This window comes from Bactrocera latifrons, unplaced genomic scaffold (genome assembly GCF_001853355.1).
Source record: "Bactrocera latifrons isolate USDA-ARS-PBARC rearing strain unplaced genomic scaffold, ASM185335v1 scaffold_319, whole genome shotgun sequence".
NCBI classification, from domain to species: domain Eukaryota; kingdom Metazoa; phylum Arthropoda; class Insecta; order Diptera; family Tephritidae; genus Bactrocera; species Bactrocera latifrons.
The window spans coordinates 199,165-206,772 of NW_017536841.1; positions in this window are offsets into that span (position 1 = coordinate 199,165).

The following is a 7,608-nucleotide window of genomic DNA, read 5'->3' on the forward strand; positions in this document are numbered from 1 at the left end:
TATAATGATTTATAACTACTCTAATTAACTCACTAACCCTACTTCCTAAGTACTAATCTATCCTTTCACTTCTGTTTTAATATTACATTAAACATACATATGTAYGTAGCATAACAGACAGCCGAAGGCCTCTGCTGCCAGTGCTGCTAGATATTTATTTGTAGAATATTTAGTATTGTACAAATAATTTATAAAACAAAAAATAAAATAAAAATAAATAAAATATTTCAGTCCCCCTGGTATTCGCTCGACCAGGGCTATTTTTTTTAGAGCGCGGCCGAAGGCCGCCAACACAGAAAGGAGTACTTCAGTCATCCCGATATGATATAAATTTTATAATATTATCATAGAGTTTTAGTTATTTGTGTTTATTAAATATAAATCATATATTAGACATATACATATATAGATAGATATAGATGGAAAAACTCAATTATAACTTAAAAAGTGTTGGAAACTATTTTTTATTGTAATTAATATAGAAAAAAGAATCACGCAAAAAACAAACCAAGAAAAATCGTTTAGAATCCTACATATTTGGTGTGTAAGATGTGGCAACGCTCGTTTTCCTCCTAATTGTAAACAATCTAACCTTTGCAATGACGAGTGAGATAAGTGATTTTTAAATTAATAAATTTAGGTAAAATATTACAAAATAAAATTGAAATGTGAACTTATTTCAATGTTTAGAGTGTATATTTAAATATACAGAATGAAAAGCGCGAATAAATTTAGTGAAAGATAGAGAAATACGATGTGCTATTAGTGCAAATTTTTGAACTTTTAATCGTGAATATTTTTAAAAATATAAGTTATTTTAATATTACTTTTGGATATTCCTCCCCTGGAGAAGCTCCCCTATCTGTACATACCCCATTTATACGGAAATTCGGTTTTTTACCCCTCCGCCAAAGTAATCGGAATCGTGCCGATAGCTGAATTTAGTAGACAGAAAAGTGGAGCGAAAGCCGAATTTCTTTTTGGACCCGTCGGTATAGATTGAGGTAGTATTCTTCTCCTCTACTAAACCTATTCCCTATGTACGTTTAGAGGGTATTCTCACTGGGAAGTCACTATTGAAGTCTAATCTTGGGAGGATATAGTCTAATTTATTTAGATAAGTTTCAAGCTGGTATAGAATTTTGTTATATCCATAACTCTTCCTATTCCAACCAGCTATCTTCTTAAGTCTTATAGCAAAGAATGTTGCCAATTTCTGCGTGTATATTTCTATGCACAGTGAGTGTAGGAGCAAACCGCTGCACTCTGAATTTAATTTAATTTTGTGATGTTGTATTGTTAATTTCATTAATCAAATCGGTGCACTATATGTACATATAAATATATGCAGATTACTATATTCGGTTTTAGGACACAGTTCCTGCTAAGTATCCTCTAGCACATGTAATATGCCATATTAGCTTTCCTAATACGTTTTTCAATATCCATTCTCTAGTTCAGTTTCGTATCTGTCTCGATCCCCAACTAGTTTGCTGGAGGTGACAAAGAAATTGTAACACCACCGGGTGAGGGAAGTTGAACTTGAAGTAGTAGGGTTTCAATCGCTAATAGCATCTGTAGTAAGACATACTAAGATTAATACCTAGTCCGTTATTCGCAACTCTGATACCATTAACACTATACCGTCTGCATAAACCACCGCTTTCACTACTCTTCCATTGAGTTGGAGTAGTATATATAAAGATAAAATATTAACAAACAATTCTATTCTTAGGATAAATAGTTAAAAGCTAGACATATAAATATTTGCTGCTACTGTTGTCTTACTAGCTCCGAAGGCTTCTTGCGTATCGAGCGGATTTCTCGCCGTGAGTCTGCATAAGTTCCTGAAACTTTGCAATTTTGAAGTTTTCATTTACCACTAATTCACGCCTAAATCACGATGCGGGTCAGCAGACCTAACGTAACAAGGAGTAATAACTAAGTCATAATAGGGCTCCATAAGCCCAAACTAACTTTAGAACTTGATTGTACTTTTTGAATTGATAGAGTGGATTTCTGGTCAACCACGTGGTAAAGTTTAGCAAATTTCATATCAAGCTTCATTTCAATGCCCACTTAGTAATTACTTCTTCTTGTTTAATGCGGAAGTACACTTGTGGAAACACAAACCATACCATACTTTCTTAATTTTTTTTTGTGTTTTTCGTTCGTTCCGTCTTTTTTTTTCAATTTGTTTTTTTTTTTTTTTTGGTTTTACTAAGCATAAGTGAATTAAATTATATTACCTAATTATAGTCAAAGCTTTTAATTTATTACCTTTAATGAGTAAAATACAAACTAGCTTAAAGCTCCCGATTGTATTGTTTTTAAAGTAATACACCGACTAAACTTCGTGCTTCAATTAAAAAGAAAAAGGAATCTTTAATTTCAAATATAGTGTAAATGAAATGAAATTAAACAAAAATATATATAATTTTTTCATCGCATCGACATACAAATCCACACAAGAAAGCAGAAATTTATTCAAGCGCGATCTTTCCTATTCGGCGGTACGARTAAAAGGAGATTTGGTGTGCACACAGCGTCTAATACGACATATATGTGTGCACACCGATCGTAAAAAATAAAACATTTTCTCGAATTTGGTATTGGTATGCGCACACCGATCGAACATACTTGTATACCGTGTATGGCCACTTTTAGGTATCATTATGACTTCAGATACTTTCACGATGGAACGTATATTAGGCATAATGCACTGTTTATAATGTTTACACATTTTTTTATACAATTCTTTCTTAAATTGCCTAATATTTCACCGGTTATTAAATCGTACCCAGGTGCTTTTTGAGTCTTATGTTCCCGATCCGGTTTTTAATTTCTTTACTAGTAACAAGAAAAATGTAACCTTGAAACGGAAGGATGGGTTTTGATCTGGTGAGTTTTCTTTATGTCTTCGGTAGCTTTAAATACTACAAAACACATATCTAGAAATTTTTAGTCTTCCATTTAAACTTATTAAATGCATTTAGGACTTTAAGGCCTTGAAATTTTAGACCATTTAAATTGGATTGTGTATCACATGAATGGTGTAAAAATTTTATCATTACCTGTATTGGCCTATTATATTTACTCTCGTAGCTAAACCAAGGTATATTTTCATTCATATAAATTTGGTTATTGTGCGATAATAATTTGCAGCGCAGACAGTAAGTGCGTTTCGCCTTTGCTCAAAAGCTTTATTAATAAGATACGTATGTATTATAGCAGGAACAGTCAAAAACGCTACTGCCTTCCTCCCTTTTCCTTCCTCATCGGCATAATGTGTGACCAGTGAAAAACGTGGCAAAAACACAGAATTCAGCCATCTTTGTTTGTTTTCACTTGCACAATGTTACCATTGCTCAATACGCATATATAGTTTTGTACACATCTATGTTTTCAATTACAATTTCTTATAATATAAACTATCAAAACTGGAAACAAACTATTAAAAATAGTTTATATATTTATAAATAATATCATTCGACTYCARTTTTGAGTTATTTTAAGAAAATTTCAAACATATTGAACAGATTGAATTATAAAAGTTGATAATTACTACAGTATATAGATATTGGCAACCCTGGGTTGTGAGAGAGCAATCAGCTGACACGTTTAGACGGCAAAAACCAAAATGCTGTAGATTCTCACGTCATCCGACGTCAAAGAGAGAAGGTAGTAACGTTTTTCACTGGGCACTTACATTGCGCGCCCATAAGATAGGTCGAATCAGCTGACTCGACCCACGATTCTGCGCTTTTGACTGTTTCTGCTATTATTTATTAGATCTGAATGTAAGTTATTAAAATACCTTAAAGTGTTTATTATAATAGGAGAAGGCGGTGGGTTTTAGTGTCATTGTTGGCCGCCTGCTCTTTATTTTTATTTTTCTAAGCTCTAATAATTTTTGGACATGTGTCAGCTTTGCGTTCTTTTAAAGACCGATTTTTTGAGTATGCACTCAGTTTCTTTAGCTATCTCATCTTAATAAGTTTCGTATATTTGATCAACATTCATACTAGAAGGTTTTGCTTCTACTAGTTTTTGGTTCTTCGTTTTCTTTTTAATGCTTCAAAGATGCATGAGTAAAGTACATACATTATTGCTTAATAAATATTGTTTAGTTTATTTAGATGACATCATTGTTTTTCCACATCTCTCTTCGAACACATAAATTAATTACAATCACTTTTTTTTTTAATTTCCTGAAGCAAATTTAAAATTACAGCTAGACAAATGTGAATTTTTGAAATAGGAAGACAACTTTCTTTGTCTCTCGAAGTGAAAGCCATAGTTTCTTATCCAAATCCAACAAAAGTAAAAGAAATTAGGGCATAAATTTATGCCAAATTACGTGGATATAGCAAAACCAATGACCAATTGTATACGAAAAGGAGCAAAAGTAACCGTAAAAAAATCTAATTACATATATCGAAACATTCGAGAATTCGAGAGCTGGCGTAAATTTGGCTATAACTATATGGACCTATCTAGGTCCAGAAATTGCATATGCTTGCAGTTACTATCATGGGGCACTGTCTTTTTTGGAGAGAATACGCTAAAAATATGTCTGCCTTATAACAGTAGTTTCCGCAGCTGCAAGCGAGAAGGGAATATGGAAATGGTTTTCCGCTTCCTATGCGAATGTCCAGCCAGAGAATGTATAAACAAATTGAATTCTGTATGATGTTCGATTGGACGGCTAACAGAGCTTATAGGATTGTAGTACGGAATTCACCATTCTCGCTGCTATTTAGCAGAATTGAGCACGTTCAAAGGCAAAAATATATACATATTTCACGCGACAATGAATAAAGAGAAATGAGGAAAAATATACAAAGTCACACAGGGAATGTAAAAAAGCATTCACTACGTCACATATGCGTTATTATTTTGTATCAAATGAACTATTGTTTTCCGAAAAATGGTAAAAATTTTAATTTTTTTTACAAAATCGGGAAAATTAGATAAAAATAATTTTTATTTTATTTTTTTATTTTTAAATGAATTAATATTTCAAATAAATTATATTTACTTCGACTATTACAAAGTGAAGATGTGCCAAATGAACTTCATTTATTCAAAGAAAATTGATGACCTTCTTAAAATTAAAATTTCTGATAAGCATGTGCTTTTTTTATTTAGTTTACAATAGGCTTTTGAAATTTCTGTTTCACTATTTTGAATATTAAAAAAATTATTGTTACATTATATTATGTTCTGGTCAATAATGAGTTTACCATCTAATTGAGCTATGGCTCTTACATCATAGTACTTACATGTTAGTTCTATTTTAGGGTATTTTATATAAATTATAATTTTGTCTCCTTTTTGGGCTATTTTAAATATAGAAATGTCCATTAAATCCCTTATGGTCATTATACCGTGTTGGTAATATGATATGTTTTTTAGTTCATCAAAGTGTAAAATTGTTGGATTTAAAATTCCAATTTTACCAAAAGTTATTCTTCTTCTTCTTGATTGGCGTAGACACCGCTTACGCGATTATNATAAAAAATTAATTCACAAACAAAGCACGAGCGTAATATAAACGCAGAACAAACCGTTATACCGTTTTTAACAAACTCAATAAGCAAASAGCGAAAAGCAACCGGTTACGATGACAGTTCGACGGTGAATGGGGTGCTAACTTATATACATATGTATATATATATTTTTTTCTTGATCTGGAGCACTTCCTTTATCCGTACATACGGCACGACTCCGATTACTTAGGCGGTCGTGTAAAAAAAAAAAAAAACGAATTTCGGTATAAATGGGGTATGTACGGATAGGGGAGTATCTTCAGAGGAGGAAGGAATATGCAAAAATAATGTTGCTAACACTTATATTATTTAAAATATTCCCGATTAAAAATTCAAAAATTTTTATTAATAACACATAGTATTTCACATTGTTCCACTAAATTTTTTCACATTTTTCACTTTTCTGTTTAAATATACACTCTAAACATAGAAACAAGTTAGCATTTCACTTTCATTTTCTTATATTTTAGTAAAATTTATTCATTTAAAAATAACTTAGCATATTATATAATAAATATATAAAATGTTAGATTGTTTACAATTACGAAAAAAACGAGCGTTGCACATCTTAAACATAAAATATGTAGGATTTTCAATGATTTTTCTTCTTGTATTGACTATAATAAAAAATACTTTCCAACATTGATTGAGTAGTTAAGCGTAGTACTCCTTTCTTTCAAAAAAAATTACACTGGTCGAGCCAATACCCGTGGTAATCTAAGTATATTATTATTTTATTACGTAATATTACCTAGTTCTTTATTCAATTCAAATAAGAAAAAAAAATATGTATGGAAAGATTGTTTATACTTGCTAAATAAAGAAAGAGGAAGTATATCGAAATAGAGAAATTCAGCGAATTACTCATATTTGCTTATTATCCTATGGCAGCGCTCCATTTCCTCATAATTGTTAGCACAAAAATGATGCTCACTACGAGAGTACAAAGTGATTTTTTAAATATAGATTTCTTGCTTATATAACCTGCAAAAAGTGAAAATTGTGAATTTGCTTAAGATTACACGGGTTGGGTTCGTTTCAGTATCTCCACTTCAACTTATTCCTCTTAAATGCCTGCACGGATTTTTTGAAATTTATATAGCACGGATAGCCAATGAATTAAATTTTGGTTTAAATGTAAATTTATTGTTAAATGCTAATTTGTTTTTTAGATATACGTAAGCAAAAAACGCACATCTTCACATTTGCTCAAACAATGGCTCTCTTCTTTTGAAGTTTTTGTTGCACTGCTTGCAAAAAATTTAACCAATTTAACACACACACATTCTTTGAACTATATTTAATTAAATTTATGATAAATTATGAATTTTAAGTTACAATTTATGTACAATTTAGTAAATAAAACAGCTTTCACTTATGTGTTATACTGTTCCTTGAAATGTAAGCAAAATTACTGAATATGAACTGTCAAACGACGAAGAAAATAAGCACAAAAGGAAGACAGTAATAACCCAAACCGTTCCCACGACAGTCGGATCTACGAAAACCGGAACGGACCCGGATTTTTATCCGGCCAAGGACTGTCAACTCGGCAGAATTCTTCCGTTACAACAACAACACCAGTAATAACCTAACGAATCAAAATGGTAGGTCTTATATACATTTGGGTTACTTTACATAGGATTCGTTACGGATCGATGGTTGAAAGTATTAACAAATGTGAAAAGGGAATTGGTGGGGTTGATCCTTAGGGCCACGCTCAATTAAGGTTATACTATATACTTTAATAATGGAGTAATACGTTAGTATTATAGAAAAAATGTTGGTTTGGTTACTTCTGTATTAACGGTATATTGATTTTAATGGAATTCAAATTTTTATTATACTGTATTCGCGTGCCTTAATTAAAACCGGTGTGTTTTCGCTATTGGAAATTTTTAATATAATTAAATAAAATAACTGCTTTCAAACTTTATGATGATGTCAAATAACCAATCTTCTTCTTTCTTCTTAATTGGCGTAGACACCGCTTACGCGATTATAGCCGAGTTAACAACAGCGCGCCAGTCGTTTCTTCTTTTCGCTACGTGGCGCC